Raw genomic sequence first — 15,264 nt, forward strand, 5'->3', positions numbered from 1 at the left:
AACTATTATAAATATCTATGCACCTAATATAGGAGCACCCCAAATATATAAAGCAGACTTTGATGGATTTAAAGGGTGAGATCAACAGCAATACTATAATAGTAGGGGATTTCAATACCCCACTAACACCACTAGCTAGATCCTAAAGAAAGAAAATTAACAAAGAAACAGCAGACTTATTGTAAACACTAGATCAACTTGATTTAATAGATATCTTCAGAACCTTTCACCCTAAAGCAGCAGAATATACATTCTTTTCAAGTGCTCATGGTACATTCTCTAGGATAGACCAGATGTTAGGGCACAAAAGTGCTCTCAACAAATTTAAGAAGACTGAAATCATATCAAGCACTTTCTCTGATCACAAAAGCATGAAACTAGAAATGAATCACAACAGAAGAGCTAAAAAATTCTCAAATACATGGAATCTAAATAGCAGGTTGTTAAATAATGAATGGATTAAGAATGAGATCAAAGAAGAAATAAAAAAATTCCTAGAAACGAATGACAATGAGTATACAACAACTCAAAATTTATGGGACACAGCGAAAGCAGTGCTGAGAGAGAAGTTCATAGCACTACAGGCACACTTTCAGAAGCTAGAAAAAGCTCAAATAAACAACTTAACCCTGCATCTAAAAGAATTAGAAAAAGAACAGCAAGTAAAGCTCCAATGTAGTAGAAGGAAGGAAATAATAAAGATCAGAGCAGAAATAAATGACATAATGGCTAAAGAAACAATACAGAGGATGAATGAAACTAGGAGCTGGTTCTTTGAAAAGGTAAACAAGATTGATGAACCTTTAAGTAGACTCACCAAGAAAAAGAGAGAGAGGACTCAAATAAATAAAATTAGAAATGAGAGAGGAGAAATAACAACTGACACAACAGAAATACAAAATATTGTAAGAAAATACTATGAAGAACTATATGCCAAAAAACTAGACAACCCAGATGAAATGGACAAATTCCTTGAAACATACAATCTTCCAAAAATCAATCTGGAAGAATCAGAAAACCTAAACAGACCAATTACATCAAAGGAGATCAAAAACAGTTATCAAAAAACTCCCAACAAAGAAAAGTCCAGGGCCCGATGGCTTCACAACGGAATTCTACCAAATATTCAAAGAAGAACTAACTCCTATCCTTCTCAAACTATTTCAAAAAATTCAAGAGGAAGGAAGACTTCCAAGCTCCTTTTATGAGGCGAGCATAATTCTGATTCCAAAACCAGGCAAACACAACACAAAGAAAGAAAATTATAGGCCAATATCTCTGATGAATATAGATGCTAAAATCCTCAACAAAATATTAGCAAACTGGATCCAACAATATATGGAAAAAATCATACACCATAATCAAGTGGGATTTATTCTGTGGAGGCAAGGCTGGTACAATATTCGTAAATCAATCATGTGATTCATCACATAAACAAAAAGAAGGAGAAAAACCAAAGGATAATTTCAATAGATGCAGAAAAAGCATTTGATAAAATCCAGCACCCATTCATGATCAAAACTCTTAGCAAAGTGGGAATACAAGGAACATACCTCAACATGATAAAAGCCATCTATGAGAAACCCACAGTCAACATCATACTCAATGGGCAAAAATTAAAAGCAATCCCCTTAAGATCAGGAACAAGGCAGGGGTGCCCTCTTTCACCACTCTTATTTAACATGGCCCTGGAAGTCCTAGCCACAGCAATCGGACAAGAAGAAGAAATAAAAGGCATTCAAGTTGGAAAAGAAGAAGTAAAACTATCATTATTTGCAGATGATATGATATTGTATATAGAAAACCCTAAAGTCTCAGTCTAAAAGCTACTGGACCTGATAAATGAATTCAGCAAAGTGGCAGGATATAAAATCAATACTCAGAAATCAGAGGCATTTTTATACACCAACAATGAACAGTCAGAAAAAGAAATTAAGGAAACAATCCTCTTCACAATTACAACCAAAAAAAAGAGTACCTAGCAATAAACTTAGCCAAGGAGACTAAAGACTGGTACTTGGAAAATTACAAAGCATTGATAAAAGAAATCAAGGAAGATACAAACAAGTGGAAGCATATACCGTGCTCATGGTTAGGAAGAATAAACATCATTAAAATGTCTATATTACCCAAAGCAATCTATAAATTCAATGCAATACCAATTAAAATACCAATGACATACTTTAAAGATATAGAACACCTATTCCAAAAATTTATATGGAACCAAAAGAGAACACGAATAGCCTCAACAATCTTAAAAAAGAAGAATAAAGTGGGAGGTATCATACTTCCTGATATCAAGTTATACTACACGGCCATTGTACTCAAAACAGCCTGGTACTGGCATAAGAACAAGCATATAGATCAATGGAACAGAACAGAGAACCCAGAAATAAACCCACAGTTCTATGGACAACTGATATTTGACAAAGGAGGTAAGGAAATACAATGGAGTAAAGACAGCCTCTTTAACAAATGGTGTTGGGAAAATTGGATAGCTACCTGCAAAAAAATGAAACTAGATCACCAGCTTACACCACTCACAAAAATAAACTCAAAATGGATAAAAGACTTAAATGTAGGCCATGAAACCATAAGCATCTTAGAAGAAAACATAGGCAGTAAGCTCTCGGACATCTCTCGGAGCAATATATTTGCTGATTTATCTCCACAGGGAAGTGAAATAAAAGACAGGATAAACAAATGGGACTATATCAAACTAAAAAGCTTTTGCACAGCTAAAGACAACAAGAACAGAATAAAAAGACAAACTACACAATGGGAGAACATATTTGACAATACATCTGATAAGGGGTTAATAACCAAAATTTATAAAGAACTTGTAAATCTCAACACCGGGAAGACAAACAACCCAATCCAAAAATGGGCAAAAGAGATGAATAGACACTTCTCCAAAGAGGACATACAGATGGTCAATAGGCATATGAAAAAATGCTCAACATCACTAATCATTAGAAAATGCAAATTAAAACCACAATGAGATATCACCTCACACCAGTCAGAATGGGGCTCATCAACAAAACAACACAGAATAAGTGCTGGCAAGGATGTGGAGAAAAGGGGTCCCTCCTGCACTGCTGGTGGGAATGCAGACTGGTGCAGCCTCTGTGGAAAACAGTATGGAGATTCCTCAAAAAACTGAAAATCGAACTGCCTTTTGACCCAGCTATCCCACTTTTAGGAATATACCCCAAGGACACCATAGAATGGCTCCAAAAGGAGAAATGCACCTCCATGTTTGTGGCAGCATCGTTCACAGTAGCGAAGATCTGGAAACAGCCCAAGTGTCCGTCAGAGGACGAGTGGATAAAAAAGCTTTGGTACATATATACTATGGAATACTACTCAGCCATAAGAAATGATGACATCGGATCATTTACAATAACATGGATGGACCTTGATAACATTATATGGAGTGAAATAAGTAAATCAGAAAAAAAACTAAGAACTATATGAATCCATACATAGAAGGGACATAAAAATGTGACTCAGAGACCTGAACAAGAATGTGGTGGCAACAGGGGTGGGGGGTGGGGGGAGGGGGTATGGGGTTAAGAAGGAGAGAGGGGTTGGGGGAGGGGAGGGACACAAAGAAAACCAGATAGAAGTGACAGAAGACAATTTAACTTTGGGGGAGGGGTATACAGCACAATCAAATGTCAAAATAATCTAGAGATGTTTTCTCTCAACATATGTACCCTGATTTATCAATGTCACTGCCTTAAATTTAATAAATAAATTAAAAAAAACTACTGGATCTCAGAATAAATGAATTCAGCAGGTGGTAGGATATAAAATTAATACACAGAAATCAGAGTCATTTTTATACACAAATAATGAAATGTCAGAAAGAGAAATTAAGGAAACAATCCCCTTAACTATCGCAAAAAAAAATAAAGTACCTAGGAGTAAATTTAACCAAGGAGGTTAAAGACTTGTACTTAGAAAATTATAAACCATTGATAAAAGAAGTAAAGAAAGACAGAAACAAATGGAAGCATTTACCATATTCATGGTTAGGAAGAATTAAACATCATTAAAATGTCTATTCAGCCTGACCAGGTGGTGGCGCAGTGAATAGAGTATTGGACTGGGATGTGGATGACCCAGGTTCGAGACCTCGAGGTCACCAGCTTGAGCCATGGGCTCATCTGGCTTTAGCAAAAAGCTCACCAGCTTGGACCCAAGGTCGCTTGCTCGAGCAAGGGATCACTTGATCTGCTGAAGGCCAATGGTCAAGGCACATATGAGAAAGCAATCAGTGAATAATTAATGTGTTGCAATGAGAAACTGATGATTGATGCTTCTCATCTCTCTTCATTCCTGTCTGTCTGTCCCTATCTATTCCTCTCTCTGACTCTCTCTCTCTGTCCTTTAAAAAAAAATAAGTCTATATTACCCAAAGCAATTTATAAATTCAATGCAATACTAATTAAAATACTAATGACATACTTCAAAAACATAGAACACATATTCCAAAAATTTATATGGAAACCAAAAAGAACATGAACAGCCTCAGCAATCTTGAAAAAGAAGAATAAAATGGCAGGTATCACACTCCCTGATATGAAGTTATACTACAAGGCCATTGTACTCAAAACAGTTTGGTACTGGCATAAGAAGAGGCATATAGACCAATGGAACAGAACAGAGAACCCAATAATAATCTCACATCTTTATGGACAACTGATATTTGACAAAGGAGGTAAAAGCTTACAATGGAGTAAAGACAGTCTCTTTAACAAATGGTGTTAGGAAAACTGGACATCTACCTGCAAAAAAATGAAACTAGACCACCAACTTACATCATGCACAAAAATGAACTCAAAATGGATAAAAGATTTAAATATAAGTTGTGAAACCATAAGCATCTTAGAAGAAAACATAGGCAGTAAGCTCACCGACATCTATCAAAGCAATATATTTGCTGATTTATTTCCATAGGCAAGTGAAATAAAAGACAGGATAAACTAATGGGACTATATCAAACTAAAAAGCTTTTGCCCAGCTAAAGATAATATGAACAGAATAAAAAGACAAACCATACAATGGGAGAACATATTCGACAATACATCTGATAATGGGTAAATAACCAAAATTTATAAAGAATTTGTAAAACCCAACACCAGGAAGACCAATAATCCAAACAAAAATGGGCACGAGAAATGAATAGACACTTCTCCAAAGAGGACATACAGATGGCCAATAGACAGATGAAAAAATGTTCAACATCACTAATCATTAGAGAAATGCAAATTAAAACCACAACAATCTATCACCTTACACCAGTCAGAATGGCGCTCATCAACAAAACAACACAGAATAAGTGCTGGCAAGGATGTGGAGAAAAGGGACCCCTCCTGCACTGCTGGTGGGAATGCAGACTGGTGCAGCCACTGTGGAAAACAGTATGGAGATTCCTCAAAAAATTAGAAATGGAACTGCCCTTTGACCCAGCCATCCCACTTATAAGAATAAGTTCCAAGGACATCATATCACCAACTGAAAAAAAGAAATGCACCCCCATATGTATGGCAGCATTGTTCACAATAGTGAAGATCTGGAAACAGCCCGAGTGTCCGTCAGTGGACAAGTGGATTAAAAAGCTTTGGTACATATGTACAATGAAATACTATGGGGCCATGAAAAAGAAGGAAATATTACATTTTGCAACAAATGGTTGGACCTGGAAACTATTACGTTGAGTGAAATAAGCCAGGCAAAGGAAAAAAAAAAATCATATGACCTCACTCATTTGAGGAATCCAAGGAACAATGTGAACTGAGGAATAAAATTAAACCTGAACGAAAGGGGAGGGAGCTGTTGGGAGTGTGGTAAAGGAGATAGATGTTCAGTGGAATATTGGGGAAGGGGATGCTTTTGGCGAGACACTAGAATCTATGCAAACACAATAAATAAATAAATTCATTAAAAAAATCTGTCCTAAGTGATTTCTACCACATGTCCAATGTCGTCTACTTTCTCTATAGAGTTTTTTTGTAAATTCATCTACCACAATCATGAACTTATAAGCTTAGGTGTGAACACAAGCTTTTGTGTTAATAGAAGAGGTTAGGTGAGGTTCACAGCTAATTGCAAAGTCTGGCCATCTGGCCTGACCAGGCAGTGGTGCAGTGGATACAGAGTCAAATTGCGATGCGGAGAACTCAGGTTCGAGACCCTGAGGTCGCCAGCTTGAGCATGGGTTCAGCTGGTTTGAGCAAAGCTCACCAGCTTGGACCCAAGGTCGCTGAACAAGGGGTTACTCAGTCTGCTGAAGACCCCTGGTCAAGGCACATATGAGAAAGCAATCAATGAACTAAGGCGTCACAATGAAAAACTGATAATTGATGCTTCTTATCTCTCTCCATTCCTGTCTGTCTGTCCCTATCTATCCCTCTCTCTGACTCTTTCTCTGTTTCTGTTAAAAAAAAAAAAAGTCTGGCCTTCTGAACTTCTAGCTGATTAAAAATTAATTCTCCCATTTTCTTTGAGACAGTGGGAAGTAAGCCGTAAATGCGAGTAACCAATGTGAATTAAATAACCAAAGCCTGAGGGTGAATATGTAAAAAAGTACTTTCCCAGAGCTCTTGGGTTGTCAACCTTCAACACATGTGGAGGGTGGTTTTTCAGCCTGGGGCACAATAACACTATCATTTCCATGAGGCCTTCTGCACATAGATGTGTGGAATAAACTCCTGTAATCTTCAGAGACACAGGATCTGATATGGGAAAACAAGTATTTATATTTTAAAATTTAGGCGATACAAAATCAAGTCTAATCTTGATGGTATTAAACAGTTATTTGAAATTTCTGGATTTTAGTTCTTTTACTTAGAAAATGGGAATGGTGTTGGGCTCTCAGTGTTTCTGGGAGAGCTTACTGAGCTCCTCTGTGTTCACTTAGGAGCACTGTGTTATTTCGGCAGAACAGCATAAGTAGTAGAGGACTTGATTAACAGAGCTGGTCCATTGACCAGAGGACAAGTTCAAAACAATGAGTTTTGTGTTCCAATCACTTCTTACTATTACAGCATTTAATAAATTTATTATCAGGTTTTTGAAAACATTTTCTTATTGCCTACCTCATGGTATCCTTTTAATTGCCCAGTGAGGCCAGGTAAAAATGATCATTCCCCTGTGGCTGAAGTATAATATTAAACATAACAGAATAATGTTGCCCAAAACTACAATGCTATTTTCTTTAAAGTCAAGAACCTTCTTTATACAGTGGTAAGTTCAATAGAATTACAAATTATTCTTTTCCATTGAACAAGAAAAATTGAGAAGTTCTCAGGGAAGCCACTTTTGATTATGGCACCCATTAAACATTTCATATCCCTAATCTGAAGTTCATTGTATACCATTTCTGCACATCTACACTGGATCATTGTAAAATCCTTTAAAATGTGTGGTTTAAGCATGAATATGGTATTGTAAGTATAACTATGATTAAAATTTGTCCTTCATGTAATTCTCCTTCCTGTATTACTTTAAACCTCACTACTAATTTGCAAACACACAGATTAAAGTAGAAGAGAATTAATAACTTGGGCTGTAGCCTGCCCACTTCAGTGGAGTGATGGACTGGAAGCAGGAGACATCTGGTTCTGCATCCTGCCTTTGTTACTACTTCATTCCGTAAACTTGGCCAAGTTATTTGAGCCTTAATTTTCTAATTTGTGAAGATGGTGATGAGATGGAGGAGGAAAATGATAACTACCTCATAGGAATATTGTGAAAGTTAAATGAAATAGTGTTAGAAATTGTTGTGTAAGGGACATAATAAACACTCAAACATGTGTTTGTTTTTTTTCTTTCTTTCCACATATTGTCTTCAGTATATCTTTCTTGGGTTGAAATCAATACTTAAAATCCCAGTTTTTATAGAGTCTTATAAAGCTGAAATTTCCTTCTTATAAAGTAGGACTGTAGCTAGCCATATCTCTAAATCTAGCACTCAATGAATACACAAACAATTTGGTTAAGTGAAGAATTTGCTGTCACTATTTTTTATAATTTTTTAAAATTTTTTTTGAGGTTTTTAGAACATTGATGAGCTTTTGGAGAGAAGGCTTAGTTTGTTGCTTTTGTTAAAAAAATACTTACTAATAAGATTTGTAAAGAAAACTTGTCTATATTAGAGACAATTCAAGAGTGGGAAAAACAGATTCATTGAAAGTCTGACTTGGAAAAGTAGTTGAACAGAAGACACCTTTTGTTAAGAAATAAAGTGTGTGAAAAATTATTATTATTTAGTATTATTACTTTTTATGATCTTTTAGAAGGGGAAAAAATGGGTTCCACTTCTGGAATAACCAACAATGTTATAGGATGGGGGAGAGCAAAAAAAGTTCTAAAAAATTAAAAAGCATCTTTGAAAAATACTGTGTTCCTAAATATTCACTAAAGCTTATGAAAAGCATATATGTAATTAAGCACCCCAACTACCTATATCCCCAAATTTTTGATGATGGGGGAAAAATTAAGCCAGCCATTTTTGCATTCAATGGATGAAAGTTTAAATATACTTTTGGGAGAAGATATATTTATATACACAGGGTGGCCTAAAAGTAGGTTTATAGTTGTGAATATGTGAAACACAAAGTTTATTCTTATATTATTAATTATTATATTATTTTCCATATGAACAACTGTAAATCTACTTGTGCCTACCCTGTATATATAGTCAAAGAACACTAGGGAATATATATTAAGTAAACATAATATAACAATTCACTCCTTGTTCTGGAAATCCACTGTAGCCTTGAAGAAGGCTAGGGAAATGCAATTAAGCATTCTACTTAATAGTATGAACTAAAGGCAAATATCATATAAACAACATCTGCAGACTGTATTACTTTGATTGGATAACATTGTTTTTCTCTATGTAAATTTATACTTCCTTATGCCTATATAGTTATTGCATGTATTGGTGTAGCTGTATAGTCATTGATTCAGTAAATACTTACATTGGACTAGCCATTATTCTAGATTCAAGAGATTCAACATTGAAAGTATAAAAATCTTTGCTTTCAAGGAACTTAATATCATAGTAAGAAAATATAGTCATTTTGAACATATAGTATATTCTACTTAGTATACTAATATTGAATATGAGTATTTAGTTACTGGCAGGATTGAATGAGTTTAAGACTTGGAAATGGGTAAAAAAGATTACACTGGGTGTTCTTTCAGTAGAATGTGTTGTCTGATAGATGATCAAGGAATTATCTGTACCTAGAAAGTGTGCACCTTGATCATCTTTCATTGACTAGACTATATTACAACTCTGTAGGAAGAAAATTTAATTGTAGAAGCTGATAACCCTACCCACAACAATAAAACATGGCATTGCAAATAAATTTTGTTAAGTAAAGAATATAAATCTTTGCAAAAAGAAATCTTTTTTTGTTTGTTTATTTGTCTGAGAGAGAGACAGGATGGGGGAGAAAGGGTGAGGGAGGTGAAAAGCATTTTACTGTAATTGCTTTCACTTTAGATGTGCATTAAGCTTCTCATATGTGCCTTGACTGGGTACCTGTCAGTGTCCCCTTGCTCAAGCCAGCAGGCTTGGGCTTTTCATGATAGCATCATTTAGGCTCAAGCTGACAAGCTTTGGGATCATGTAGATGGTCCCCCGCTCAAGCCAGTGACCTTAAGTTGATGAACCTGCATTCAGAGCCAACAATGTCTCGGGTTTTGAACTGGCAACCTCCACACTCCAGGTCAGTACTTATCCACTGTACCACCATCAGTCAGGCTCTGTGAATCATTTTTAATATATTACCGATTCATTTACTAGCTAATGAACTAAATTGAATATTAACTAATTTTTATTTTATATTTGTATGTGTCATTTTATTTTTTGAAAATAATTAAATGTTAGCATTATCTGTATATTTATATAAAATATTATGGTTGTATATTATAAGGGGATCCAGGCTATGAAGAAAAATCATGCAGGAAAAGAGATAGAAGGAGGAGACTTAGAGTCAGAGGGAATTAGTAGTGCAAAGGTCCAGAAATGCAAGATCCTCTAAGTGTACCAGCAACTATGAGGAGGCTCAAAGACCTGAAACAGATAAACTTGGAAAGACAAAGGAGGAGACAGCCATTATCTGGCCTTGAAGGATTTTAAAATATCTTGATTTTTCTCTGAGTAATATGAGAAACACAGGCCACTCTCTAAGAGTTCTGGGTCTGGGGCAAAAGGAGAAATGGAAAGTCATAGCCACACCCTTATCCTCGCCTCTTGGCCAACCCTCAAGTTTAGGAGTGTACCCTACATACTTTATCATAGAAACAACAGCAGAAAAGATTCTCTCAGTGATGGAGAAGTAATCTGGAAACATTTGGCTAGAGAATTCCTGGTCAAGGTACTCAAATTGCAGTGGGTACAGGGAATGAAGTAAAAGAAGAGAATTTTGGCTATCTTCTTTGACCCCTAGAGACAGCTATTCACTCAAGTGGAGTGTGGCTTGGAAAGGTAGGACCCAGTGTGGGATCTAAGGCTGGTTCTGGGTGAGACTTGCACAGTTCTGAGCACAGTGATGAAATATTGTAATAGGATCTTAATGTTAAAGGAATTCCTTTAACTGGTGAGTCAAGGATGTGTTAGTAAGGGCGAGGAAAGCAGGGTACAAAAAAGTTGGTAAACTGGGAGGCTTTTTCTTTAATCCAGGCCAAATTAATGGCTGCTTGGAGCAGGTGGTGATCATGGTGGTTTAGAGACTCTGCTCTGAAAGGGGAGCTGTCAAGGTTCGGAAGTGCATGGGGTGCAGGTTCTGAAAGAAAGGGAGCATTCAGAGCTGACTCCAGAGTCCCAGCCTGGAAACCTGCAGAGGGAGGGGCTGCCATAGAATGGGATGAATTTAAAGTAATCTTTATACTTTTTCTTCACCATTTGTTTTCCTTTTTCAAGGAAAGCTAGGCTGAGGTAGAGAGACATGAAAATACTTGATTGGAGGTGTTTCTTTTTTTGGAGCCTGTTTTTTGAGACTGGAATTCAGGAGAAGTTCTCATTGGGGAGGGTACATAACTTATTCAAAATGATAGCAGTCTGGGAGTGAGGTATGATGTCACCATTCCTTGTCTAGGGGCTCTGGTCATAGCTGCAAGATGTTTGCTGAATCATTATTTATCTGAATTGTTCTCCAAATTCCAGTCAACTCTTGAAGAGGTTGAAATCTAGTCTTTACTATCATTCTGAAGAATTGAGGCAAGCGCCTGTATTCAAACTTGAGGCAGAGCAATGCAGAAAAAAAATAACATCTTGAAGGAAGAGATCCAGGTTCAAGGCATCAAGAAGTGACTTGCCATGATCTTCTCATGAGAACACCAGATCACTTGTTTGAAGCAAGATATCCCCTCAGATAAAAATGACAACAGGATAGACTGCAGCTCATGCTGAAGAGGGTAGCCCCAGGTAGAGTGTAGAAATTCCATAGTCAATTCAAATAGAAGCTGGTGCTCTTGTTCCTTGAGGGGATAAGTTCTCATAAACTAGTGCTTATAGACTAGTCAAGAGGACAGCTGACCTATTTCACAACCAATAAGAAATAAAGGTATGAAACCAAAAATGGAATTGCTTGAATTAAAAAAACACACCAATATTTAAAAAAATAAACAGTACAATACTAACAATAAAATGTATATAGTGAGATTTTTCAGTTCCTTGCTGACATTGGTAGACTACCCAGAACGCAGTTTGTGAACAGATGCCCACGAGATCAGCTATGGAAAGTGTTGTCTGTCTACCTCAGAAAACTATCTGAGGACAAATCAAAGGACACTGGGGGTCCTTCAACTCCTCACACTTTCTTGAAGATATGTTATCAGTCTTGTATCTGAGGATTTTATGAGATTTTGTTCTTTGCTGTGTTTTTGTTATAGCCTTGAATATATGCATAGAAAATTGTTCTAATGGTTGACTGTGTCTCATTTACTGTGTTAAAATTCCTTCCAAATCAGGTATTTTTCTTTAGCTTTCCCCTTCAGGTATCAATATGTCATATCTTCCCCTTTTGAAATAGAACAGCCTACCATACCATCAATTCTGAAGTTTTTAACAAAAAACTTTCCACTTCCCAGCCCTATACCTATACCCAGGCTTTGATTTCCCTCTTTTTGTGTGTGTGTGTGACAGAGACACAGAGACAGCAAAAGAGACAGATAGGGACAGACAGACAGGAAGAGAGAGAAATGAGAAGCATCAATTCTTCATTGTGGCATTTAAGTGGTTCATTGATTGCTTTCTCGTATGTGCCTTGACCAGGGAGCTACAGCAGAGTGAGTGACCTCTTGATCAAGTCAGCGACCTTGGTCTTAAGCCAGTGACCTTGGGGTCATGTCTAAGATCCTACACTCAAGCTGGTGAGCCAACACGCAAACAAGCGACCTTGAGGTTTCTAACCTGGGTCCTCTGCGTCCCAGTCTGATGCTTTCTATCCACTGCACCGCTGCCTGGTCAGGCTGATTTTCCTCTTATAAACTTAAAGGTAACATTTGTTCATACTCAGTGAGCCTATGCTTTTATCTGTTGTTTCAGATGGATAGCAAGTCAAGGTGCTTTAGTTTCTGAGGGCTGCCAGAACAATGTACCACTAACTTGGTGGCTTAAAACAGCACAAATGTGTTCTCTCACAGTTTGGGAGGTCAGAGGTCCAAATTTAAGTGTCAACAGGGCTGTGCTCCCTCTGAAGACACAAGATGGGGATAATTCTTGTCTCTGGCAGCTTCTTGTGGCTTCAGGCATTCCTTGGTTTGAGGCACGTTCTCCAAACTTTTATTCCATTTCAAATGGCCTCCTGTTCTGTGTCTGTCTTTTGTTCGTTGTTTTAAGTCTCTCTTTGCTTTTCTCTTAGAAAAGAAACTTGTCATTAGATTTAGGGCTCATCTAGATAATCCAGGTCCTTAACTAAATAGATTTGCAAAGATCCTCTTTTCCTCTTTTTCTTTCTTTCTTTCTTTTTTTTTTTGTTCAGTGAGAGGAGAGGAGGCAGAGAGACAGACTCCCGCATGCGCCCCGGCCAGGATCCACCCAGCAAGCCCACTAGAGGGTGATGCTCTGCCCATCTGGGGCACTGCTCTGTTGCTCAGCAACAGAGCTCTTTTTTTTTTTTTTGGTATTTTTCTTAAGTGAGAAGCAGGTAGGCAGAGAAACAGATTCCTGCCTGCACCTGACTGGTATACACCTGGCATGTCCACTAATGGGCGATGCCTCTGCCCATCTAGAGTTTTGCTCTGTTTCAACCAGAGCCATTCTAGTGCAGGGGTAGGGAACCTATGGCTCATGAGCCAGATGTGGCTCTTTTGATGGCTGCATCTGGCTCGCAGACAAATCGTTAATAAAAAAAATAATAACGTTCAAAATATAAAACATTCTCATGTATTACAACCCATTCATTTCCTACCACTCATGTTCATGGTTGCAATAGCTGGAGCCAATCATAGCTGTCCTCCCGGACAACACCAAATTTTTATTGGATAATGCCTAATGTACACAGGTCGTTGTATGGCTCTCATGGAATTACATTTTAAAATATGTGGCATTCATGGCTCTCTCAGTGAAAAAGGTTCCTGACCCCTGTTCTAGTGCCTGAGGCAGAGGCCATGGAGCCATCTTCAGCACACAAGCCAACTTTGCTCTCATGGAGCCCTGGCTGTGGGAGAAGAAGAGAGAGATAGAGAGAAAGAAGAGGGGGAAGGGTGGAGAAGCAGATGGGAGCTTATCCTGTGTGCTCTGACCTAGATCGAGCCTGGGACTTCCACACGCCTGGGCCGACACTCTACTACTGAGCCCGTGGGCCAGTGCAACAGAACATTTCTTAACACCCAAGATGGAGGCCATGGAACTGTACTCAGCACCTGTCACTAACTCACTCCAATCAAGCCATGGCTGCTGGAAGGTAAGGGAGGGAGAGAGAGAGAGAGAGAGAGAGAGAGAGAGAGAGAGAGAGAGAAACGAGAGGTGGAAGGGTAGAGAAGCAGATGGTTGCTTCTTCTGTGTGTCCTGGGACATCCACAGGTTGGGCTGATGCTCTACCATTGAGCCAATTGGTCAGGGTCAAGATACACTTTTTCAAATAAGGTTACATTCACATGTTTCAGGGTTTATGATATAAAGATATCTCTAGGGGGCCACAGTTCAACTCACTATACTTGGTCCCCATGGTGAGGGGCATTCTCTACTTAGAGGTCTTTGTTAACCTAGTGGCTGTTTGCTTTCAAAGTGATGTTATTAATGAATTCTAGGAAGAAACAGACTTCACAGTATTCTAGGATGAGCAGTATGGTATGTGTCTGTTCTTCAGTAATCACTTAAGCCATCGTAAGCCAATACTCGGGTTTCTCTTAAGATCACATAAATCTTTTGCCTTTTAAACCATCCTAAGCCAAACACAATATTTCTTCTTCATTGTAAATTATAACCAGGAATACATAGTATGCTAAATAATTCAGTTAAGAATGATACAAATTCCTGATTAAAGTTAGTCACACTTTTATTTTTCTTAATTTTTAAGAGCAGAAAACACTTGAAACATTATATAACAGGTGATCAGATTTAGAAGGTGTCCAAAGAAATGGTGAAACTTCTTTGAAGGTCGATATTTTCTGGTAAGATGCCTTCAATACATCAAAGAAAGATTGTAACTGGGCATGTGATGTCTACAGCATGCAAGGGCATGGTGACAATAGATTGCAATTGATTCAAACTGAAACTTCAAAGAGACAGAAAGCCACAACCTGAATTGAGTAACAGTAAATAACTCTATGAGTTAAGATAGAGTTACTGTAAGTAAATATAGCAATATGAGCCTGTCATTTTGAATAAGCTTTATTAATTATGTGAATTAGTATAGCTAGCTCTCAATTGCACATTTATAACTTTCATTGTCCAGATGTGTTATAATCTCTTTAGAAGATTTTGACTCAAATTATGTTCATGTGTGTGTCTGTGTACTAACATATGCTAATTATTTAGATATGAACAATGAACTTCTTTTCCTATAAGAAATAACCTGTGAGTGGCCAAAATTTAAAGCATATGCTGCTGTCATAATAAAATAGGGCACCAAAAAAATTTACTAGTATAATTAGCAAAGATCTAGAGGTGTCTAAGCAATTTGAATATATGTAGACATTTTGGTACCAAGATATGAAAATTGATGAATGTTTCTGATTTAGAACTATAATTTTCTAATTATAGGGCACAAATTATAAATTTATTAAGAATTAAAA

Source organism: Saccopteryx bilineata, chromosome 4 (genome assembly GCF_036850765.1).
Source record: "Saccopteryx bilineata isolate mSacBil1 chromosome 4, mSacBil1_pri_phased_curated, whole genome shotgun sequence".
NCBI lineage: Eukaryota > Metazoa > Chordata > Mammalia > Chiroptera > Emballonuridae > Saccopteryx > Saccopteryx bilineata.